The following is a 27,018-nucleotide window of genomic DNA, read 5'->3' on the forward strand; positions in this document are numbered from 1 at the left end:
TCTGCAGTTTAGGTTATGGTGCAACATGCTGGGAGTTGTAGTTTTGGTTTGGGCGTGTTTGCATACATCCGTGGGGCTCTTGATCGTCGGGCGAGTATGAAGGGGCGGGATTCTGGTGGCGCAATTTAGTGCGGGTGGCCAGAAACCACTAAAAATAAATAAAAAGAAATAGCACAACTGGCAGCAGCCCATATCATACATTACATACATACATCATACATACAGACACATTATACATACATACACCCGCCGCTGCCCCCCCCATCATACATTACATACACACACACATACACACACAGACATCATACACACATCACACAGACATCATACACACATCACACATACACCCAAACCATACATATACACACATCATACATACACTGGCCGCTGCCACCCCCATCATACATTACATACACACATACACAGACATCATACACACATCATATATACACAGACATACACACATTATATATACACAGACATCGTACACACATCATATATACACAGACATCGTACACCCATCATATATACACAGACATCATACACACATCCTATATACACAGACATCATACACACATCATATATACACAGACCTCATACACACATCATATATACACAGACATACACACATTATATATACACAGACATCGTACACACATCATATATACACAGACATCATATATACACAGACATCATACACACATCCTATATACACAGACATCATACACACATCCTATATACACAGACATCATACACACATCATATATACACAGACATCATACACACATCATATATACACAGACACCATACACACATCACATATACACAGACACCATACACACATCACATATACACAGACACCATACACACATCACATATACACAGACACCATACACACATCACATATACACAGACACCATACACACATCACATATACACAGACACCATACACACATCACATATACACAGACACCATACACACATCACATATACACAGACACCATACACACATCACATATACACAGACACCATACACACATCACATATACACAGACACCATACACACATCTCACATCATACATACACCATACATATGCACACATTACACATACACCCGCCGCTGATACACCCCCCCTAATCATACATTACATACATATACAACCACCCTTCCCGCCGACTGCATTCTCGGCCTCCTCACCTGAGCTTCACACCCCCCGCTCTACATTACACAAGAAGCAGGGAGAGAGAGAGGACGAACACAGCTCGGTACACATCTCCTCCCCCGCACACAGCTCCTCCCCCTCCCCCTACTCTGTCTCCACAGGACCTAATCTACCATGGAGAGGCTGCAAGTTTGCACGGGGAAAACACAGAGCGGGGGGAGAGGAAAGGACGCACTGCACGGGGCTGGGGAGGATTTCTGTGTGTGAAGGAGGACAGACTGCACTGCACGGGGAGGATTTGTGTGTGTGAGGAGGACAGACTGGGGCACGGGGTGGGTTCTCTGAGCAACGGCCCCTGGCTACTGAAATCAGCTGGGGTCCCCTACATACACCCTGAGCGCCGGTGTGAGGTGCAGACTTGCATCGGCTCCTGCACCTCACACCGGCATTAAAGAAAAATAAGGGGGAAGTCGTTCTGTCCCTGCTAGCCCGATACAGGGCTAAATCTATAAAAAATTCACCTGCCCGGCGCCCAAAACTACTTGTCCCGGGCGTCGGGGCGATAGGATTTCCACATCCCTGCTAGCCCATGTTTTTCTTGTTTCTGAAACATGCATGAAGTGAATTATGTTGGATTTGAGGACTATGTTGATGACCCGCAATTTTTTTTTTTTTAATGGTTAATGCGGGCTGGGGGGGGCGGGGGCGGGGGGCAGTGTTTTTTATGTAAAAAAAATTTTCATGTGTGTTATGTATTTTTATATTTACTTGACAGGCTTAGTAGTGAAAGCCTGTCTAGACAGTCCATTCTAAAGCTGGGGATTAACGTTGACCTCAAAAACAGCTAGTGGTAACCCCCAATTATTACCCTGATACGGTGATACCACTGCTACAGGGGTAAAATAGGTGGTAAAACAGGGGTTTAAACAGGGTAAGGTTATTTAAACTAGGGAGGGGTCATAAACTAATGGTCCTCCCCACCCTGGTAACATCAGGCTGTATCTGCATGGTTGGTAAAAATGGAGATCCCCACATGTTTATGTGTTTAATTTATTTATTTTTTTACTGCATTATTATTGGGAAAGCAACTTGGGTTTTCTCCTTTTTTCATTCTCCAACAGATACTAACAAAGTAACAGACTGTTACCGCCTAGATGCACCATTTTTGTGATGCTCCGGGCCTGTTAGTACCATATCTGAAACAAGAAGGAAAGAAACATACAAAAACTGGATTAGTACATTATTGGGTGTTTAAAGTGTCTGGGAATGTTGGGAGTTGTAGTTTAGCAACAGATGAAGGCTCTCTGTATCTGCAGTTGTCTAGCTGCCAGCAGCAGGGACTCCCCTCAGTATAGTGACAAGAAAAAGAACAAAAAGTGTTCCCTTGTGTCAAACCTTCTTAGTATAATGAATAAAACAGGTGAGTCAAGGACCAGCTCACCTAAAATGGGTTGTGCAAATGCCGGCACAACATGTGGAAAAGCTTAATCATGTAAAGCTGCTGCACCTTCCTCCACATGCTCAAAGCGTGAACAATAGATATCTAATACCATGAGCCAAACGCCATAGAGGATCACAGGTCACTGCCAACGGAGCAATCCACGGACCCATATAAAAAAAGTTAATGTGAATTGCCTTTTGGACGCTAAAGGTTGTCATTATCATAAGTGGATATATAATATCCCTTTATGGTTAGTATCGTAGAGTATGTAAAAATTGCACATCTAATCAAGATTTTTACCACCAATCTAAAATCTTGACAAAATGGTAGAGAGGCTCGTATTAACCAAGTGACCAATGGCTCGAGCTGCCCAAATAGCACCTATACCCACAGACAAAAAGGGGGGATACAAAATATCTCCCCTCAGAGTCTTGAATAAAGGATTTAAATTTAAACGTTTATTAAATATATGATATAAAATTGTACATATAGGTATGATGTACTGGGGATCACAGGACCCTTGTGATCCCACAGTAAAATTGATAAATATTTAATATTTATAATCCTTGGAAATGTAATAATATATATATATATATATAATGTTACAATATTAAAAACAATAATATATTAAAAACAAAAAATAAGCGTCCACATATCTATAGAAATAATTGAAATTGGTGATTTGTGAATAGCCGTGATAACATGCTTGACAAAGGCTACACTATAGCCGAAACGTTGCATTGCTGATGACCTAAATAAAGACCACAGCCTTTTTGAAATTGGGAGTCTGCATACTTTTTGCTGTGACCTATACCAATTGGATAGCCGTGATAACAGTTTGAGTTGCTATTTTCACAAATATTTATATCCAGTTAGAAAAGGAAAGTGGTTAAAGTCTTGAATAGAATACAGCAAAGATGAATGGTAATTGTATCATTTATTGTATACTTTTGTAGCAGATTTCAATTCTCTAGGCAGAGGGCCCACAGCTGGAGGCACTGCCGTCTCCTAATTGTGCAGTGGCAATATGCAAATTACAATAAGTTCGGATCCTCTATATAGAGGGCTCGCAGCTGGAGACACTGCCGTCTCCTAAATATGCAGCGGCAATAGAAGTACAAGTGGAAGTGAAAGTCAGTACTTACATGGTAAATGATGATCCTCTATGCAGAGGAATCGCTGCTTGAGACACTGCCGTCTCCTATATGCGGCAATATTATGATGTAGAATGCAGCGCTTATAACTATAGTCAGAGTGAGTACATTATGCAGATAGCACTGGTCGTCAGACGGGTCCTGGTCTCTGGATGGAGGGTGCACTACTGCAGCTTTTGTCCTGCTAGCAGTAATGCTGGGCGTCGATCTCCTCGTGTGGGGAGTAGCACGTTATGTCAGGGGTTAATTGACAGAAATGATGAATCTTTTTTTTTAGAAAGCTGTATTCTTTGATTAAAGGTGATGTGGCACTTGGGATAAAGGATTGAAGCTGGACGCGTTTCAGGTCCTCCTTAGGACCTTTCTTCAGCAGCAAAAAAATAAATGTAATGCTCTTGGAGATCATTTGGTGGTTTATATATCCATTACTCCTCCTTTTTTGTGATGTCACATCCAATTAACAAAAAATGGGATTCATGGAAGAAGTGGAAAGAGTAGACAATGAATGGAATACATACATAGATTTTTGTGTCATTTCAGTGAGACTTATGTGATTTATTTTATGATTTCTGTAAATATCTTTAGTGTATTGGAAGATTATTCCTAATATAAATATATGAATGATTGGAGGAATATACGTACCCTCCATTATTTATTAGTGTATGTTTATCCCTAATTCCCTCAGATAAATTGAAATAAACATACACTAATAAATAATGGAGGGTACGTATATTCCTCCAATCATTCATATATTTATATTAGGAATAATCTTCCAATACACTACAGATATGTACAGAAATCATAAAATAAATCACATAAGTCTCACTGAAATGACACTAAAATCTATGTATGTATTCCATTCATTGTCTACTCTTTCCACTTCTTCCATGAATCCCATTTTTTGTTAATTGGATGTGACATCACAAAAAAGGAGGAGTAATGGATATATAAACCACCAAAAGATCTCCAAGAGCATTACATTTATTTTTTGCTGCTGAAGAAAGGTCCTAAGGAGGACCTGAAACGCATCCAGCTTCAATCATTTATCCCAAGTGCCAAATCACCTTAAATAAAAGAATACAGCTTTCTCAAAAAAAATTAATCACTTCTGTCAATTAACCCCTGACAGTACGTGCTACTCCCCACACAAGGAGATTGCCGCCTAGCATTACTGCTAGCAGGACAACAGCTGCAGTACTCATAGACGGAGCCCACTTCTATCGCTGCATATCTGAGGCTGCAGAGCCTCCAGCAGCGCACCCTCCATCCAGGGACCAGGACCTGTCTGACGACCAGTGCTATCTGCATAAGGTACTCACTCTGACTATAGATATAAGCGCTGCTTTCTACATCATAATATTGCCGCATATAGGAGACAGCAGTTTCTCCAGCGGCGATTCCTCTGCATAGAGGATCGTCATTTGCCATATAAGTACTGACTTTCACTTCCACTTGTACTTCTATTGCCACTGCATTTTAGGAGACGGCAGTGTCTCCAGCTGCGAGCCCTCTACATAGAGGATCCGAACTTATTGTATTTTGCATATTGCCGCTGCACAATTAGGAGACGACAGTGTCTCAAGCTGCGGGTACTCTGCCTGGAGAATTGAAATCTGCTACTAAAGTATACAATAAATGATACAATTGCCATTCATCTTTGCTGTATTCTATTCAAGATTTTAACCACTTTCCTTTTCTAACTGGATACAAATATTTGTGAAAATAGCAACTCAAACTGTTATCACGGCTATTCAAAAATCACCAATTTCATTTATTTCTATAGATATGTGGATGCTTATTTTTTGTTTTCAATATTTTATTGTTTTTAATATTGTAACATTATATATATAATATTAAATTGCCAAGGATTATAAATATTAAATATTTATCAATTTTACTGTGGGATCACAAGGGCCCTGTGATCCTCAGTGCATCATATCTATATTTACAATTTAATATCATATATTTAAAAAACGTTTTAATTTAAATCCTATATTAAAGACTCTGAGCCCCAATTTCTATATTTACAATCTAAAATCTTGCAGAAACGTTTCCTGGAAAAACGATAATAAAAATGTTATTACTAGTTTTAATTGTAATAGTTTGAGAATAAAACAGATTTTAAATAAACACCCCATTTAAAAAAAAACAGATCCCTTCCAAACCCGGTGTTATGTTCCGACGGGCTAAGAATCTGAGGGCTATTCTGGCACCAAGCAGAATGCGTACTGAGATGAAAAATAGCAACTTAACGTGGTGATGGTATAAATCTATCACCTGATTCTCCTCATGTGACCTTATCAGGTGACAGTCAGGTTGGCATTTTTCGTTGTTGCTCCAGCCATTGCCTCTGTTGTTCATGGATTTCATTTACGGGTGAACGATCGCTACATTCTGATGCAATTGTTCAGAGTTTCAGGGTAAGATATTCTTTAACTTGGGCATCCCCATATGTGCTTAATTTCCATACCTATGATTGTGGTATTCAGTATATTGGACGGACTGTTCAAACGGTTCGACAGACAATGATATGCACCGGGCCAATATTCTGAATTATTTTATGAAGCGTAGTGTGTCTTGTCATGTTTGTTTCCGAAGACACAGATTCAATGATTGATAAATACACAGGTGTCACCATCATGCTTTATATAAACAAACAGGTTTCAAGTTCTTATTCATAGGGAATCCTATTGGATTTTTATATTTTATACTTTATTCCCAGAGAGTCTTAGGCTCCTTTCACACTTAGAGCATTCATCCGTTATTGAACATCCATTTTCTGTGTAAAAACGGATGAATAATAACAGATTAAATAACGGGTGCTAATGGCTGAATATCAGTTAAGACCCGTTATAACATCCCTTACGGCCGTTTTAACACCTCTGCCTACAGTCTCCCAAAGCTGGGACAACTACTTCTCCCATCATAGAACAGACTTGTTTCCATGATGGGAGTAGTAATGTAATTCCCTGGCTGCGGGAGTCTGCAGACAGCTGGGGAGGCTTCGTTAGTGTTTGTACTGCTACCCCCCATCATGGAACAGAGTCTGTCCATTGATGGGGGTTGTAGTACAGGGGCTGAGTTATTGATCGCACGGGGTCTCACTTCTGAGACCCGATGCAATCAGAAGTTATTAAGCAGGGGAGCGGGCGGCATGGTCCACAACCCTGCGATGTATGGTGTGTTTTAACTTTCATTTTTTAATCCCCCGCGGGGAGCCCTGAATGGCCGGTACTGAGGAGCCATTCAGGGCTCTCTGCTGGGTTTTTAAAATGAACATTGTGAGTGGCAGCGGGGGCCATATGTATATTAAAAGCGCTGTGGGGGACAAGATATATAGCGCTGCAGGGGGGCAGACATATAGCCTATATATCTAGCCTCCAGGACATTTATATATATACCCCCCGCAGTGTATTAATAAAGATATGACCCCTTCCAGCGCATTTATATATATTCCCCCGTCAGCGCATTTATATATACCCCCAGCAAGCGCATTTATATATACCCCCCGCAGTGCATTAGTAAACATATGACCCCCGCTAGCGCATTTCTATATATATATATATATATATATATATTTATATACACACACCCCGGCCGGCACATTTGTCATATGTCACCGCAGCGCTATGAATGAAAAGTATATCTATCAGGAGCGCATAGTGCCAGCAGCCGGTGGCCCGATGCTGCTCATAGAAATACTTTTCATACATAGCGCTATGTATCGGGCCGGCCGGCTGCTGGCACTATGCGCTCCTGATAGATATACTTTTCATTCATATCGCTGCAGTAACAAATGACAAATGCGCCGGCGGGGGTATATATATATATATATATATATATATATATATGCGCACTGGCAGGGGTCATATGTTTATTAATGCGCTGCAGGGGGTATATATAACTGCGCTGGCGGGGGTATATATATATAAATGCGCTAGCGGGGGTCATATCTTTGTTAATGCGCTGCAGGGGGTGATATTATAAATGCACTGGGAGCTAGATATATATATATAGGCTAAATGTCTGCCTCCCGCAGCGCTATATATTTTGCTCCCCACATCGCTTTTAATATACATATGGCCCCTGTTGCCACTCACAATGTTCATTTTAAAAAGCTGTCCGTTTTAGCAACCATGCATAGCAGATGTATGCTAAGGGCAGCATGGTGGCTCATTGGTTAGCACTGCTGCCTTGCAGTGCAGGGGACTTGGGTTCAAATCCCACTAAGGACAACAATAAATAAAGCATTATTATTATAATAATGTCAGCAGAGAGAACTGTGCTCGTGATGTCATCAGAGAGCATTCCAAAAAGAAAAGAATTTCCTCTGTAGTATTCAGCAGCTAATAAGTACAGGAAGGATTAAGATTTTTTAATAGAAGTAATTTACAAATATGTTTAACTTTCTGCCACCAGTTGATTTAAAAGAAAAAAGGTTTTTGCCGGAGTACCCCTTTGCAGGGTTTGCACATTGCAGGGTTGCAGAGCATGCCGCCCGCTCCCCTGCTTAATAACTTCTGATCACATCGGGTCTCAGAAAGAGAGAGACCCGGTGCAATCAATCCCTCAGCCCCTGTACTACAACCCCCATCATGGAACAGTCTGTCTACACACTCCCGCAGCCAGGGAATTACTACTCCCATCATGGAAAAAAGTCTGTTCCATGATGGGAGTAGTAGTAGTCCCTCAGCACTTCAGGAGTCTGCTGATGTCACCTCTTCTAAGCATGCTCAGAAGTAATAACGGATATTATAAACCAGGTGCAAACGGATGACCTAAAGGCTCATTTGTTTGCCATAGACTTCAATATTAAAAATAACGGCCGTTAATTTAAACATTTCTTGTGACTGAAGAAAAATTTGTGCTTGTTCTGTTAATTCTTTCGTCACAACTAATGTCCGTTAGTCATGAAGTACTATAACGGGTCCTAACGGATAATCAAAAAATCCCATAGACTTTAATGGGATTTTGTAACAGACGTTTAACATCCTTTTTTAAAGCTTTTCTAACGGACGTTTATAACGGATCTTTTAACGGATTCATTTTATAGTATGAAAGCAGCCTTATTGAAGTTATTGAACATACTACAGTTTAACAGAATAGTATTTATTGTTATATTATTTTATTTATTAGTAATGAATATTTCTTATCTTATAGTATTTGAGTATTTTTTGTAACAAGAGTATTTTGGTAATGAGATTATTGGTGTATTTCTGGCCATGTGATGTGATGTGATTTGGGGGGGGGGGGGGATACTTATTCCAGGCACTTTGTTGTTTGTATCGTACCTGAAGAAGAAACTGGACTGGTTTTGTAACGCGTAGTACGTTTTATATAAATAAAAATATTTTAATATGCCTACTGGATTGCTCCATTGGCAGCGCCCTGTGATCCTCCGTGGAGTTTGGTTGGTGATATTGGAGTCCGGGCTCCTGTAATAGTATACAGCGGTGCACAGTACAGCCAGCAGAGGTAAGTAGTGATGCTATGCATAACTTCCACTCGGTGGGCCTGGAGTGGTACCCTGGACTTAGAATGGTACCCTGAAGGCAGTGAAAAGCTGCCACAGGGTAAAAAATGTGTGTGCTAAAGACGGAATGCGCTCCATTCATTTCAGTGCGAACGCCAGCGAGACTTAAGTGCTGTACTCGGGCATCTCCGATGCTCCCATAGAAATGAATGGAGTGAGTGCCATCTGTAGCACATGCTTTTCTCAGAGAGCCTGGGTGCCGGGCAGGAGAACACAGGGGCTTGACAAAAAGTTCCAGTTTTGTCTCATCTGTCTAAATAAATATTAACAAGCCGCAAAGCTTCAGGGAGAATGTAATTTTGGTAAATCCCAGTCTCATTTATTTTTTTCCCCCCCCAACAGTGGTGTCCTAAGTCATCTTCCATTAAAGGAGTTATCCACGAATAGAAAAACAGAGCTAATTGTTTACAAAACCGCTTTCATTCTGTCTCCGGGTTGGGTGTGGTTCTGCAGCTTAGTTCCATTAAATTGAATGGACCCAAGTTGTAATACCACACACATGCTGGGGACAGACGTGGAGCTGTTTCTGATAGAAATTAGCTCTGTTTTTCTATTCCTGGATAACCCATTCAAGACCACTTTGGCTCGAACAGCGATAGATGGAGTGATCTGACACTGATGTACCTTGACCTTGAAGTTTACCTCTAATGTCTTTGAAAGTTGTTCTTTACTCTTAGGCTATGTTCAAAAGCTAGAATTTCCGCATGGAAATCCATATGGAAATTCTGCATGTGTGTTTATAGCCTTATTAACTTCATTTTGATTCCGCAGTCCCAGTCACAATTGTCCACAAAAATATAAGTCATGTCTTATATTTTTGCCTAATTCAGCTGCGGAAGTATGTTGTAGTGAATGAGGCTTTTGTTTTCCTACACAAAATGCTGATTTTGTGCAAAATTGCACTAAAGCAATTTATTAAAAGCACCTTTTTCCGTGCACTGAGCATTCATGCACAATTCTTGCGGAAATTCCACGAGTTCCACATAGATGCGGAATTCTGTGGTCGCATTAATTTGGCCGGAATTCCGTTTGGGGACATTAATTGAAATATTTACTTCTGTTTTTGCCTGTCATCTGTGCAATCCCCAAAACTAATATGTCCTCCATGTTGGAAAATGCAGTCCAGTGTACATCTTGCACGATTTATGCAATCCTTGAACAGCAGTTGGAGGGTGCATATTGCTGTGCAAGATGTGTGTTAGTTGTTCGTTTAGAAGTCCAGATCCTGGATCTAGAGGAGCAACTGGCAACACTGAGGTGCATTGACAACTTGGAGGGGAGTCTGCTGCTCACTGAGCAAGCATTCTGTGGGGTAGAGGTGGCGAAGGATAGTGGGATGGAGGTGCAGGACAGTTAGGCAGCTAGCTGGGTTACAGTTAGAAAACGGGGTAGAGGGAAAAGTGTCAGGGAGGCTAGTCCTGAACTGGCACACCCCAACAAGTTTGCCCAGTTAGCAGATGAAGGGGATGCCATTGCAGGGCTAGCAGTACTGCAGCAACACTGCCTCTGGCTGCCAGTGGGGTGTTTGCTCCAGTAAGGAGGAAGGCCAGATAAGTAATGGTAGTGGGGGACTCTATTATTAGGGGGACAGGGCGATCTGATAAAGACCGGGATCGCCAAACAGTGTGGTGTCTTCCTGGCGCTCGAGTTGAGCACATCGCGGATCGGGTTGACAGGTTGCTGGGTGGGGCAGTCATGGTACACATTGGCACCAATGACAAAGTAAGAGGTAGGTGGAGTGTGGACTTAGACCACAAGCTTAAACTCTTAAGGACACAGGGCGTACCTGTACGCCCTGCGCCAGGTCCCGGTATTTTAAACAGGGTCACACCGGGTCGGTCCCGGCGGCTAATGATAGCCGGGACCCTGGGCTAATAGCACGCGGCACAGATTGTTGTGCCGCGCACTATTAACATCTAAAACGAAAGTAAAAGCTTCCCGGCAGCTCAGTCGGACTGATTGGGACTATAGCGATAATATCACGATGTCCCGATCAGCTAGGACGCGAGCGGAGGTAACCCTTACCTTGCTCCTTCGCGTCCGATCGACGTTTGATTGCTCCAAGCCTGAGCTACAGGCTTGAGCAATCAACCCCCTATAACGCTTATCCATGCAAAGCTATGGCTTTGCAGGGATCAGTGTAAAAGATCAGTGTGTGCAGTGATGCAGTATGGGAGCTATAACACTGCAAAAAAAAGTGGGAAAAAAAAGTTAATAAAGGTCATTTAACCCTTTCCCTAATAAAAGTTTGAATCACCCACCTTTTGTGGCGTATGCGCAAAGAAATTCCGTATTTTTGGTCACTTTTTATATCATGAAAAAATTAATAAAAAGCTATCAAAATGTCCGATCAATACAAAAATTGTACCAATAAAAACTTCAGAACACAGCACAAAAAATGAGCCCTCATACCGGCCTGTACGCGGAAAAATAAAAAAAAGTTATAGTGGTCAGAATATGAGAATTTTTAACGTATACATTTTCCTGCATGTAGTTATGTTATTTTTTTCAGAAGTACGACAAAATCAAACCTATATTAGTAGGGTATTATTTTAACCGTATGGACCTACAGAATAAAGATAAGGTGTCAGTTTTTTTTTACGAAAAATACACTGCGCAGAAAAGGAAGCCCCCAAAAGCTACAAATTTTTTTCTTTAGTTTTGTAGCACAATGAATTTTTTTTTTCCGTTTTTTTTGGGTAAAATGACTGTTACTGCAAAGTAGAATTGGTGGTGCAATAACCCTCATATGGAATTTTATGTGCAAAATTGAAACCGTTATGATTTTTAGAAGATGATGAGGAAAAAATGAAAAGGCAAAAACAGGAAAAGACCCCTAAGGTAATATTTTCAGAAATATTACCTGTACCGCAAGCCACACCAGAGAGGCAGCAGAAAATTAGGGAGGTAAACAAGTGGCTCAGAAACTGGTGTAGGAAGGAGGGGTTTGGGTTCATGGAGAACTGGGCCAACTTCTCTGTCGGCTACAGGCTGTACCTCAATGGGGAAGGTGCAGCTGTGCTTGGAAAGAAGATGGCCAGAAGGGTGTTGGAGTGTTTAAACTAGGAAATCTACGACATAGAGGGGAAAATATAGTTTAGATAGAGAGCTGGGACCTTAAGAGCTGGGATATTAATGTACCTGGGGGTGGAGCTGAGAGAGGGGTAGGAATAGTTAATAGGGATAGGCTTCATAGGAAATATAAAATACACATTTGAGTTGCATGTTAAGTTCTGATGCCAGAAGTATGACCAATAAAACTGACTAACTGGAGTTGATGATGTCGAAGGAAAATTATGACGTAGTGGATATAACATCTAACATGAACGATAGCTGTGACTGGGCAGTCAACATACAGGGTTATAGTCTATTCAGGAAGGTAGCTGGAAGGGAAGAGAATAAAGTTTGGAATAATAGTCAAAGAATAGTTTAGCAATAGAGTCAGGGTGGTTTTGAAGGGTTCCAGAAGGGTCTTTCAGTGCCGAGGGGGCCTGTGCGGCAGCTCGATCACGAAGGTGTCGTGCCACCAGGTGTCTCAGTACCAATATAGAGGGAAAGGAAAGCAGAAGGGCCTCGAAACGTTAAGTTTGCCCCCTGAGTACTCGAGAGCAAGCCAGATCATCACATTTCAGCCTAGAGCTCAGTGCAATACAATGGCCTCTAATAATTGCTTTGTGGGCTTCCCATAGAACCGCCTGTGAGGACACAGAGCCTTCATTATCGGCAAAATAGGTTGTGATGCTATTCAGGATAGAGTCCAAAGAAGAGGGTTTTTTAAGCAAGGAGTCATTAAGATGCCAATGACACAAGCGCACAGAAGGTCTGAAAGGAGAGAAAGAAATAAGGACAGGGCTGTGGTCAGACCAGGAAATAGGTTCAAGAGAAGAAGAGGAGAGCATACGGACCAGTGGTAAGTTCCCAAAAAAATAGTCAATACGGGTATGGAGTTTATGTGGGTGGGAGTAGAAGGTGAAGGATCGATAGGGTGGTTAATCCTCCTGAGGTCATAAAGCCCCACCGAACGTATCATGCGACGAAAATGTGTCGAGAGGCGCGACTGTGTAGTAGAGGGCGGTTTGTCCGACAGGGAGTGCCAATCAGCGGAGGGAGAGAAAACCAGATTAAAGTCACCTCCCAAAAGCCAGGTCGATGAGGGATAAGACCGCAGACAAGAGAAGACCCTACAAAGGAAGGGGATCTGGGACGAGTTGGGAGCATAGACATTACAGAGGAGGAGTTGTTTACCTCCCAGGTTCCCCTGGACTACAACATATCTACCAGAGGGGTCAGTGTAAGTAGAGGAAACCTGGAAGGGACAATGCTTAGAAATCAGAATAGCCACCCCAGCTACTCACCTATCGGAAGAGACTAAAAAAGACTGGGAGTAAATGTGCTGTAGAAAGTGTAAGGTACCCGTCTTGTCAAAGTGCGTTTCCTGAAGGTAGACTATATCAGTGCGCAGGGCCACTAATTCCCTCTGCAATAAATGGCGCTTAGTAGGGGAGTTCAGACCCTTTACATTCAGGGAGATGCACTTAGCCATGAGGGAGGGTGTAAGAGGAAAAGTGCATGTGATCAAGGTACTTAATCAGTGTAGAACGGGTGTGCAAAGGTGGTTTAATCAGGGTGAGTCTTGAGGGAGGACCGCTGATCCTAGAAAAGAAGAGAGAGAGAGCCACAAGAAACAAAAGAGAGAGACAGTAGCAAGACATAACTTGGGGTGGAAAGACAGGAAACATAAGTGGGAGAACAACAGGGGGGACACAGAAAAACAACAGTAAAATGGAGAAACCAATGGCCCAAGGGCCAGAGAGGAGGCCAAATCTAAATAAAGCAATACAAGAAACATTCCAAGCAAGAACATACCAAAGTTTGTCAAGGCCTCTGGGGGTAAGGTGGAAGTACGCAACCAAAAGAGACTACGCTCTGGAACTAAGGCTCCACCTAGAGACCTGGCCAAAACAAAAACTACCCACCACTACTAGTAACAGAGCATAAGAGAACCCACATCAGTGTGACAGTAGGCAAGAGTTGAGGCCCGCTGCAACAAAAACAATGCTAACAAGCAAACACCCAAGGAGATAGGAGGCCAACCCAAAGGATTACATGTAGAGTCAGGGGGGATTAACGGAGGAGAGCTGATCACAATGCTGTCGGTCAGATCTATGACGTCTCCCCGAGCAGGTTGCCACACAGTAGGGAGAGGGAGAGGAGGGGGAGTCAGAGCCCAGTCGGTAAGCTTCGGGATCTGGAGGTCAAGGGCAGCACAGAACCCTGGAACATCAGCAAAAGACTGTAGTACTGCCGAGCGTCCGTCCCGTCGAGCCTGAAGTTCCCAAGGGAAATGACCACCTGTAGGGTACCTGAGCTGAGCGGAGAAGGAGCTGTAGCATCTTGGGCTTACGCAAGGTGATCTAGGAGAGATAGAGATCTTGAAACAACTGGATAGGAGCCCCATCAAAGTCAAAATTCCTCAGAGAGCGTGCTTTAGCCATGATACGCTCCTTCACCTGGAAATCAGCAACACAGCAGATCACATCCCTGGGAGGGCCACTGGAGGGATGGGGCCGAAGGGCCCGGTGAGCACGGCCCAGCTTAATCTTGTGAGACATTGGTTAACTGAGGATCATGTTAAAGATGGCCTCCAACGTTGCATGCAGGTCTTCGTCCCTCGTAGCCTCCGGGAGACCACGGACTCTAATGTTGTTACGCCTGCGCTTGCTGTCCAAGTCATCGACATGAGAGTGAAGGTCACTCAGGAATTCGGATTGAGCAGAGATGGTAGCATGTAGAGTCATTGGCCCCTTCCAGGTCATCCACCCTATCAGAGACATGTTGAAGATCCTGTCGCATATCAGCTATCTTAGCCCTACAGGCAACTTTGACTTCAGCAATAAGGGCCTTAAAGTCCTCTTTATTGGGCATTTGAGAAAGCAACAAACTAAGGTCCAGTGTCAGCGGAATAGAGGCAGAAAGTTTAGGACAGCCCAGCTCTGGGTCCAGGCCAGCGTCCCAGGAAAGGGGGGGGCAACCGCCCGGCTATGTGAGGTGGAGGGCGGTACAGATGGAGAGGAACCCAAGGGGGCCCTGGTCTTGTCCCCACCCGAGTGCAGTTTGAGGTCGACATAACTCTCTTAGGTTTTGGGGAGCCCTGCAAGAAGACCACCAGGCAATCAGGGGTCAGAGTCACCAGGTCAGCAACAGAGCAGGGCCTGGGTGCAGCCCAAGCTGGAAAAGGCTCTGGCCATCGCTCCCTAGGGGAGCCGGGAGGTGAGGCACCACAGGCAGTAGCACTAGGAGGAGGTATAGAGGCACTGGCCCTTTAACTGAGTCCATTTCCGAACCGACTCCAGAGGCTGGAGAGAGGGAAGACTGAGGAGAGAGAGGGCACTGTGGCAGGTCAGAGGAAGGTGGAGCAGCCACAGGGCATGCAGAGCTGAGGCTGTCACTCACCAGCACTGGAGGGGTCCACTGAAGTGAAGGAGATGGTGGCCAGATCGCGGGCTGCAGCGGCAGCACAGCCCGCTCAGGAGTGCCAGAGAAGGACAGCAGGCAGCAGACTTCAGGAGCAGGCAAGTCCGTAGGGACAGGGGCAAAGGAGAGCCACCGGAGTGGAGAGCCGGGGAGAGAGCGATCCTCCGTCGGAACACAGTTAGGGGCCAAGGCCGGAGCAGGTAGTGGATGATGCGTCCCGGCATGGCCTGAGGGTCCTGGCGGGTGGGCAATAGCTTCCTCTTTCTGCGGGAGCTCCTCGGCATGGAAGCAGCAGTGGTGGGTGCAAATAAATCTCAGATAAGGCCTCTGGGTGTGCGGAGCTCCCCTAACACACAGCCATCTTAGACCGCGGCAAGCCATTCCCCCTCCTCTTGATTGTGTTTTATAAAAAAATTTTCTAGTATATCAAGTGACCAAAAATATGCATTTCTGGACTTTGGATTTTTTTTTACACTTGTGCTTTTGATCATGCAGTTGAATTAACATTATATTTTAAAAGTTCGGACATTTACGCACACGGCTATACCACACATGTTTGTTTATTTTTTTATTTATTTTTTTTAAATAGGAAAATGGGGAGATTTAAATGTTTATTAGGGAAGGGGTTAATGCATATTTATTACTTTAAAAAAATATATTTTTACACTTTTTTTTGTCCCCAATCTTTAGACTGCATACACTGATCAATGTTGCTCCATAGAACAACATTGATCTGTGTTATCGGTGCTCTATTGTTCCAGCCTGCCAAGGCTGACTGGATCTTTACACCACTGATCAGATGGCGAGGAGGACCACCCCGGTCCTCTCTGCTCCTGATCAGCCTGCTCAGCTATCTGTGAATGGGATTTACAGCGTTTAGACGCCACAATCAACTTTCATTGCGGCGTCTAAAGAGTTAAAGGGTAGCTCCCACCATCACTTTTTTTCTTTTTTCTGTCCCTGCCTATTACCCATCTATCCCTAACCCCCTCCCTTCCTTTAATTTTTTTTTTTACATATTAAAAAATGCCTTTTTGTCTGCCTGGTAGTGTGCTCACTACCAGGCAGACTTCCCCAGCAGGCACCACGTCACTGATGCCTGCTGGGGCCGACACTTCCGCCCATAGTTCACCTATACAGGGCGCCTCCAGCTGTTTCCCCACTGCAATTCCCAGCTTGCCCTGACATCTATTGGCTGTCAGGGCATGCTGGGAGTTGTAGTGGGGAAACAACTGGAGGCATACTGTATAGCTGAAAACAGTATCTGTGATCGCTGTGCACATCCCGCTCCCCGCCGCGCAGCCCGCAGCCCCCCCCCCCCCCCCCCGTCACGCCGCTCAACTCACACCCCACCCCCCCTTAGTTCACCTATTCAGTGTCAGGGCATGCTGGGAGTTGTAGTGGGGAAACAACTGGAGGCATACTGTACAGGTGAATGGCCGCACATCCCGCTCCCCGCCGCGCAGCCCCCCCCCCCCCCCCGTCACGCCGCTCAACTCACTCCCCCCCCCCCCCCTTAGTTCACCTATTCAGTGTCAGGGCATGTGCTGGGAGTTGTATTGGGGAAACAACTGGAGGCATACTGTACAGGTGAATGGCCGCACATCCCACTCCCGCCGCGCAGCCTGCAGCCCCCCTGGCCCCCCTCCCCTTTTTTTTGAATCACCCCCCTTTTCCCATAAAAAAAAAACCAGTATAAATAAAAATAAACATATGTGGTATCACCGCGTGTGGAAATGTCTGAATTATAAAAACATATCATTAGTTAAACTGCACGGTCAATGGCGTGCGCGCAAAAAAATTCCAAAGTCCAAAATAGTGCATTTTTGGTCACTTTTTTTTTTGCCAAAATGGTTTTTATTAAGATTTTTCCAGAACATAATAAACAGCAGCATCAAATGATGCAATGAAACAGAGCTCGTGCAAAGCTCTAAACATACGTACATGTACAATGTTTTACAATCAACAGTTACAACCAAACCAAGAAAACATTGACAGTGGTATATAGCTATATTCCAATTAGTAAGATTAAAAGCAAGAATGGTCATTTAAACTGCTAGTATACTGGTAGAATGAACAAATGCAGTCAGTGCTCAGAGAGTGACAGCAATGTTACAAAATGAATGACCGCAAGGTCAATGCTGCATGTGAACGGTTTTTATAAGTGCTTAATACGTAGAACAGCTAAACCGGCAGGGATGATTCTGGGAGGGCGACAGTATGAAGGGAGCCCAATCATCCGTACAGACTATTTCCCACTATATGTCTACACAGTGGAGAGACTGTCTCCACCTCTCCCACCTACCAGTAAAAGCATGAAAACCTTTTCAAAGGAGTAGGTGGTGTTGATTTTTGCTATCAGAGATTCAATAGAAGGGACATCGGCTGACTTCCAGCGACTTACTAACGTAATCTTAATTATTATACAAATTATGCAATAGAGGTCCCTATGTTGTTTAGGTATAGAGGTTAAGTCTAGAAATAATAGTACAGATTGTGGTGTCCATTGAACATTGTGACCTAGAACTTCCTTCACTATCTTTGCACACGAGGACCAAAAGGGTTGAATAATAGGGCACTCCCAAAGGATGTGATAAAGTGTGCCTCTGTTCCCACACCCCCTCCAGCACCTGTCAGATACGTCCGTATAGATCAGAGCTAATTTATCAGGTGTATAGTACCACCGTAAGATAGATTTCATTGCAGACTCTATTTTGGTCACTTTTTATATCATGAAAAAATCAATAAGTCCTATCAATGCAAAAATGGTACCGCTAAAAACCTCAGATCACGGCGCAAAAAATGAGCCCTCATACCACCCCATACTCGGAAAAATAAAAAAGTTATAGGGGTCAGAAGATGACAATTTTAAACGTATAAATTTTCCTGCATGTAGTTTAGATTTTTTCCAGAAGTACGACAAAATCAAACCTACATAAGTAGGGTATCATTTTAACCGTATGGACCTACAGAATAAAAAGGTGTCATTTTTACCAAAAATGTGCAGAAACGGAAGCCCCCAAAAGTTACAAAATGGTGGATTTTTTTTCAATTTTGTCTCACATTGATTTTTTTTTTTTTCGTTTCGCCGTAGATTTTTGGGTAAAATGACTGACGTCATTACAAAGTAGAATTGGTGGCGCAAAAAATAAGCCATCATATGGATTTTTAGGTGAAAGTTTGAAAGAGTTAAGATTTTTTAAAGGTAAGGAGGAAAAAACGAAAATGCAAAAACGGAAAAACCCCGGGTCCTTAAGGGGTTATAGATACAGTCATGGGTATGAATAGATCATTGGAGAGATCTCTTTACTGCTCCCAAATATACTTATACATAGTTATTAGGTCGCCCCTAAGCCGTCTTTTTTCTAAACTAAATAACCCTAATGCTGTTTTTTTTTTTTTTTTGTACACTGGTGCCCAGTACTGTACACAGTATTCCATGTGTGGTCTGACTAGTGATTTGTACAGTGGAAGAATTATTTCCTTGTTGTGGGCATCTATGCCCCTTTTGATGCATCCCATGATTTTATTTGCCCTGGCAGCAGCTGCCTGACACTGGTCACTACAGGTCAATGTTAGTTGTTCCCAGTGTTTTACCATTAACTACATATTCCCAGCCTGGAATTTTCCCGTCCATGTACATAACCTTACATTTGTCAGTGTTGAAGCTCATCTGCCACTTCCCAGCCCAAACCTCCAACCTATCCAGATCAGTTTGTAACAGTGCACAGTCCTCTATTGTGTTAACCACTTTACAGAGCTTGGTATCATCTACGAAGATTGATACTTTACTATACAACCCCTTTACAAGGTCATTAATATATTAAGCCCTTAACGACGCAGGACGTATATTTACGTCCTGCGCCGGCTCCCGCGATATGAAGCGGGATCGCGCTGCGATCCTGCATCATATCGCTTCGGTCCTGGCGCTCATCAACGGCCGGGACCCGCGGCTAATACCACACCGCCGCTTCTAAAGTGAAAGTGAAAGTATCCCGGCTGCTCAGTCGGGTTGTTCGGGACCGCCGCGGTGAAATCGCGGCGTCCCGAACAGCTGATCGGACACCGGGAGGGCCCTTACCTGCCTCCTCGGTGTCCGATCGACGAATGACTGCTCCGTGCCTGAGATCCAGGCAGGAGCAGTCAAGCGCCGATAATGCTGGTCACAGGCGTGTTAATGCACGCCAGTGATCAGCATAGGAGATCAGTGTGTGCAGTGTTATAGGTCCCTATGGGACCTATAACACTGCAAAAAAAATGTAAAAAAAAAGTGTTAATAAAGGTCATTTAACCCCTTCCCTAATAAAAGTTTGAATCACCCCCCTTTTCCCATAAAAAACAGTGTAAAAAAATAAATAAATAAACATATGTGGTATCGCCGCATGCGTAAATGTCCGAACTATAAAAATTATATCATTAATTAAACCGCACGGTCAATGGCGTACGCGCAAAAAAAAATTCCAAAGTCCAAAAAAGCATATTTTGGTCACTTTTTATACCATTAAAAAAATGAATAAAAAGTGATCAAAAAGTCCGATCAAAACAAAAATCATACTGATAAAAACTTCAGATCACGGCGCAAAAAATGAGTCCTCATACCGCCCTGTACGTGGAAAAATAAAAGTTATAGGGGTCAGAAGATGACATTTTTAAACGTATAAATTTTCCTGCATGTAGTTATGATTTTTTCCAGAAGTGCGACAAAATCAAACCTATATAAGTAGGGTATCATTTTAATCGTATGGACCTACAGAATAATGATAAGGTGTAATTTTTACCGAATTATGCACTGAGTAGAAACGGAAGCCCCCAAAAGTTACAAAATGGCTTTTTGTTTTTATTTTGTCGCACAATGATTTTTTTTTCCGTTTCGCCGTGCATTTTTGGGTAAAATGACTAATGTCAATGCAAAGTAGAATTGTCGACGCAAAAAATAAGCCATAATATGGATTTTTAGGTGGAAAATTGAAAGGGTTATGATTTTTAAAAGGTAAGGAGGAAAAAACGAAAGTGCAAAAACGGAAAAACCCTGAGTCCTTAAGGGGTTAAAAAGAATAGGATGCAAAATTGACCCCTGTGGTACCCCACTAGTAACAGTCACCCATTCAGAGTATATACCATTAAAGGAAAACTGTCAGTAAACTCCCGGGAACGCTGATCAATATGCAGCCTACCATGCCCGGATCCGCCCTGCCATTCGCCCGTTATCTTCATTCTTCTGTTTGGGCAAATGAGCTGCTAACTGGCACGAGCAGGGTTACAGTGATCCTTCTGGCACTCTGACGTCAGCACTGCTCGTCCGCAGCGCCCCCCGACTTATGTATATTCATCTACTTCCAATGACTGTCTTACCCCCCCCTCCCCCTCCCCACTCTGTGCTGGACTCCACTGAGGGAGGGGATGAATATTCATAAGCCAAGCAGCGCTGAGGTCAGAGTGCCACGTTTTGCCCCCAGGGATGGTGAAGATATTATATATATTATAGATATTATTATAAAGTCGTCCCCATTGTTACCACTTCATTTGTGGTGTAGGCTAATTTGCTACATAACACAGATTTACCTGCAAAGATTTTACTTCCTATTGTACTCTATGGGCATTCCATTCTGTCATTCGTCCTTGTCATTCTATCGAAAACAATGGTAATCCACTTTGGTCTCAATTGTAAATAATCCCACTGAATTTTGAGAATATGTCTGCTAAAGATTTATTTGATATGTTGAAAGGTTCAGACTCCAGGTCACATCTTGTTTCCTATTATACTCTCTTGGCATTCCATTCTGTCATTCACCCTAGTCATTCCTTATAATCCCAGGTAATTTCTCTTTTACAATGTTCTACTCTACCCGGGGAACACTTGTGGTAAAGGCTATTTTTTTACTTAACACAGATTTACCTGCAAATGAGCTTGTATTTTACTTCCATTTATTCTCTATGTGCATTCCATCCCGTCATCCACCTGTTATACCATAGAAAACAGCTATAATCACAAGTAATATTAATTTTTTTTATGTACCACTCTACCCAGGGAACACTTGTGGTAAAGGCTAATTTCCTACATAACTCAGATTTACCTGCAAACTAGCTGATCTTTTACTTCCCATTATACTCTATGGGCATTCCATTGTGTACTTCACCCTTGTTATTCTGCAGAAAACAGTGACAATTCTACTCAATCTGAATAATAAACAATGCCACTGATCTTGGAGACTATTTATGTCGGCTAAAGATTTATTAGATATGTCAAATAGTTTTGTCTCTAAAATAATTCAAATATTACATTTCTGTTATTGTCTGTGTGTATTCCATTCAGGTCTATTATTCTCTACGGGCATTCTTTTAGTATGTCTCGGCTTTTTGTAATGAGGAAATTCTATTTTTCTTTCTTAGCTTCCATATCAATTTGCTTCTATTTTTCTTTCTTAGCTTCCATATCAATTTGCTTATATAAAACTGCTATTCTAGATGGGCTCTCTTTTTAACTTGTTTGCTGGCTAGTAAACTACAAGTACAGGCCAGTATGTCCTGACAAATGCATACTTATCTCTGTAGTCTCATACCAGCTGGAGACCACTGCCTTTAGCTGGTGTATGAGGCCCTAGTTTCAAATTAGCTGTATGGTTGACTGTACATAAAACTAAAAGATGAGGCTGAAGTTGGTTTCTTATTCTGCCAACTTCTTATTCACTGAAGTTGGTTTCTTATTCGAGCATTTTCAAATACATAACTATGACAAAAAAAAAAAAAAAAAAAACTTTCTCCTCTGATTCCTCTACAGTAAACCTATTTTTATACACAAATGTTGACTATTATTTGGGAACAATGGGGGGAGATTTATCAAAACCTGTGCAGAGGAAAAGTTGCCCAGTTGCCTATAGCAACCAATCAGATCGCTACTTTCATTTTGCAGAGGCCTTGTTAAAAATGAAAGAAGCGATCTGATTGGTTGCTATGGGCAACTGGTCAACTTTTCAACTGCACAGGTTTTGATAAATCTCCCCTAATAAGATTCAGAAAAAAAAATCTTTCTAGATTGTTTGTGTTTTTGCTGAAAAAAATGAAAGTAAACAATACATTAAAAAAATATGCGGTTTGAATAAGTAACTAATGATTTTAAAAGGTTAAACACCAATGGGCCACTAACCTAAGGGTATGAATATAAAGAGTAAGGGCCCCTACATTACCAAACTATTGCCAGCCTGGTCCAAAAGTGGATTGGCAAGAAAACAGGTGCCAACCTTGCCAACTACTTACATTTTCTTAATTGTAAAGAAGTATCTGAGGATTTCAAGGGGTTAAAGGCCATTGGGCCACAAACCTGAGGTGGTAAATATAAAGAGTAAGGGCCCCGGCATAATACCAAATTACTTCCAGACTGGCCCACAGTTGATTGGCAAGAAAACAGGTGCCAACCTTGCCAGTTGCTTACGTGTATTACGAATAAGTAACTGATGATTTTAAGGGGTTAAACACCATTGGACCACTAATCTGAGGATGGAAATTTGAAAAGTAAGGGCCCCTACATAATACCAGCCTGGCCCAAAAAGTGGAGTGGCAGGAAAACAGGTGTCAATCTTGTCAACAAATTCTTCAGCATTTTGAAGATTTCAACGCCATTGGGCCACTAACATGAGGGGGTAAATATAAGAAGTAAGGGCCCCTACGTAATGCCCAACTGCTTCCAGACTGGTCCAAAAAGCAGATTGGCAGGAGAACAGATGCCAACCTTGCCAACTACAAACATTTTCAGAATTTTGAATAAGTATCTGATGATTTCAAGAAGTTAAAGCCAATTGGGCCACTAACTTAAGGGTGGAAATATAAAGAGTGGGGGCCCCTCTATTATACCCAACTGTTTCTAGCCTGTTTGAATAAGTAACTGGTGTTTTCAAGGGGTTACACCCAATTGGGCCACTAACTTAAGGGTGGAAATATAAAGAGTAAGGGCCCCGGCATAATACCAAATTACTTCCAGACTGGCCCACAGTTGATTGGCAAGAAAACAGGTGCCAACCTTGCCAGTTGCTTACGTGTATTACGAATAAGTAACTGATGATTTTAAGGGGTTAAACACCATTGGACCACTAATCTGAGGATGGAAATTTGAAAAGTAAGGGCCCCTACATAATACCAGCCTGGCCCAAAAAGTGGAGTGGCAGGAAAACAGGTGTCAATCTTGTCAACAAATTCTTCAGCATTTTGAAGATTTCAACGCCATTGGGCCACTAACATGAGGGGGTAAATATAAGAAGTAAGGGCCCCTACGTAATGCCCAACTGCTTCCAGACTGGTCCAAAAAGCAGATTGGCAGGAGAACAGATGCCAACCTTGCCAACTACAAACATTTTCAGAATTTTGAATAAGTATCTGATGATTTCAAGAAGTTAAAGCCAATTGGGCCACTAACTTAAGGGTGGAAATATAAAGAGTGGGGGCCCCTCTATTATACCCAACTGTTTCTAGCCTGTTTGAATAAGTAACTGGTGTTTTCAAGGGGTTACACCCAATTGGGCCACTAACTTAAGGGTGGAAATATAAAGAGTAAGGGCCCCTACAGAATACCAAACTGTTGCCAGCCTGGCCCAAAAAGTGGATTTGCAAGAAAACAGGTGCCAACCTTGCCAACTACTTATAATTTTTGCATTTTAAGTAACTGAGGAATTTAAGGGGTTACACACCATTGGGCCACCATCCTACGGGTGTGAATTAAGAGTGAGGGCCCCTACATAATAGCAAACTGCTTGCAAACTGGCCCAAAAAGTGGATTTGCAAGGAAATAGTTGCCGACCGTGCCAGTTGCTTATGTGTATTACAAATAAGTAACTGATGATTTTAAGGGGTTGAACACCATTGGACCACTAATCTGAGGATGGAAATATGAAAAGTAAGGGCCCCTACATAATGCCTTAAATAGCTATTCCAGGAAAAACTTTTTTATATATATCAACTGGCTCCAGAAAGTTAAACAGATTTCTAAATTACTTCTATTAAAAAATCTTAATCCTTTCAGTACTTATGAGCTTCTGAAGTTAAGGTTGTTCTTTTCTGTCTAAGTCCTCTCTGATGACACCTGTCTCGGGAAACGCCCAGTTTAGAAGCAAATCCCCATAGCAAACCTGTTCTAAACTGGGCGTTTCCCGAGACAGGTGTCATCAGAGAGCACTTACACAGAAAAGAACAACCTTAACTCCAGAAGCTCATAAGTAATTTACAAATCTGTTTAACTTTCTGGAGCCAGTTGATATATATAAAAATGTTTTGCCTGGAATACCCCTTTAATGTATCCAGCCTGGCCCAAAAAGTGGAGTGGCAGGAAACAGGTGTCAACCTTGCCAACTAATTTTTCTGCATTTTGAAGATTTCAAATGGTTAAACGCCATTGGGCCACTAACATGAGGGGGTAAATATAAGAAGTAAGGGCCCCTACGTAATACCCAACTGCTTCCAGACTGGTCCAAAAGTGAATTGTCAAGAAAACAGGTGCCAACCTTGCCAGTTCCTTATGTGCGTTACGAATAAGTAACTGATGATTTTAAAGGGTTAAACACCATTGGGCCTCTAGTATACAGTCATGGCCATAAATGTTGGCACCCCTGAAATTTTTCAAGAAAATTAAGTATTTCTCACAGAAAAGGATTGCAGTAACACATGTTTTGGTATACACGTTTATTCCCTTTGTGTGTCTTAGAACTAAACCAAAAAAGGGAGGAAAAAAAGCAAATTAGACATAATGTCACACCAAACTCCAAAAATGGTCTGGACAAAATGATTGGAACCGGTAACTTAATACTTGGTTGCACACCCTTTGGAAAAAATAACTGAAATCAGTCACCTCCTATAACCATGAATAAGCTTCTTACACCTCTCAGCCGGAATGTTGGGTTTAGTTCCAATACACACAAAGGGAATAAACATGTGTATAGCAAAACATGTGTTACTGCAATCCTTTTCTGTGAGAAATACTTCCTTTTCTATAAAAATTTCAGGGGTGCCAACATTTACAGCCATGACTGTATATAATAATTTAACTGTTTGCCCCTCGCCCGGTGTTTAAAACAGGGTCACGTCATGACCCCGCATCACATCGGGTCGGTCACAGCTGCTAATGATAGCCGGTGTGAGGTGGTTTTTTGCGCCCCCGTGAATCCTTGTGTCTGCTCCTCCCCCAGCTCTCCGAAGATTTCCGAAGCTAGAGCTGGGGGAGGGCAGAGCAAGGGGAGAGAGAAGTACATGCCCCCTCCCTCCTCTCCCCGAGCTGAGCTCAGGACGGACGTAGATTTACACGGGAGAAGTACACGCCCCCTCCCTCATCTCCCCTGCTTGAGCTCTGTCTGTTTTTACTGTACACGGACTGGGGATGTACTGCAGGGACTGGGAATAAATCTCTGACTGGGGATGATTTCTATGTGAGGAGGAGGGGGTCCTTGTTATGTGTGTGTGTATTCTGGGAGTTGTAGTCCCTGTTAGGTGTGTGTGTGTATGCTGGGAGTTGTAGTCCCTGTTAGGTGTAACTAAATGCCGCTTAATTAAATATAATATCTTTATTAAATAAAAAAAAGTATAAAAACATAAGACCAAAAAATGAAGCTGAAATGACTGAGGACCTCAAGAGCATAGGCCGAGCAACAGTACAGAGACACGGACAATAATGTAATAATCTGGGAACAACTCTGTGGAAGTTGTATGCGATGCACCTGCGCACTGAAAATATGTCCTGTGTAAACACTGGGGATCCCGGCTGGGTAAATCTTCCCTCCGGAAAGAGGCTCCCAGTGTATTACTGACAACTAAATCCAAATATATTGGCTATTTGCCATAAAAAGATACAAGTGCATAAGGTGCTAATTAGGGCTTACCCATTCTAAAGTGCCGTGCTCCGCTCCCCAACGCCGTTTTGTTTCCTTTTTCAAGGCGCTGCTGCTCAGCGGCCCCTTGAAAAAGGAAACGAAATGGCGTTGGGGAGCGGAGCACGGCACTTTAGAATGGATAAGCCCTAATTAGCACCTTATGCACTCGTATCTTTTTATGGCAAATAGCCAATATATTTGGATTTAGTTGTCAGTAATACACTGGGAGCCTCTTTCCGGAGGGAAGATTTACCCAGCCGGGGTCCCCAGTGTTTACACAGGACATATTTTCAGTGCGCAGGTGCATCGCATACAACTTCCACAGAGTTGTTCCCAGATTATTACATTATTGTCCGTGTCTCTGTACTGTTGCTCGGCCTATGCTCTTGAGGTCCTCAGTCATTTC

At 42.7% G+C, this 27,018-nt stretch overlaps 1 protein-coding gene and 1 long non-coding RNA gene across 8 annotated transcripts in view; one reads left to right on the forward strand and one right to left on the reverse strand.

Annotated features, from left to right (window-relative positions):
* The window catches only part of KDM2A (lysine demethylase 2A), a 703,602-nt gene that overhangs the window by 504,574 nt on the left and 172,010 nt on the right, over positions 1 to 27,018 (forward strand). The gene's annotated exons all lie outside the window — the stretch shown is intronic.
* LOC130282651 (uncharacterized) overlaps positions 1 to 27,018 on the reverse strand; it is a 96,883-nt gene that overhangs the window by 47,144 nt on the left and 22,721 nt on the right. The window contains exon 2 of the long non-coding RNA XR_008846477.1: positions 21,662 to 21,724. This is a non-coding gene — a long non-coding RNA (uncharacterized LOC130282651). The remainder of the gene's footprint in view (positions 1 to 21,661; positions 21,725 to 27,018) is intronic.

Source organism: Hyla sarda, chromosome 7, assembly GCF_029499605.1.
Source record: "Hyla sarda isolate aHylSar1 chromosome 7, aHylSar1.hap1, whole genome shotgun sequence".
Taxonomy (NCBI): domain Eukaryota; kingdom Metazoa; phylum Chordata; class Amphibia; order Anura; family Hylidae; genus Hyla; species Hyla sarda.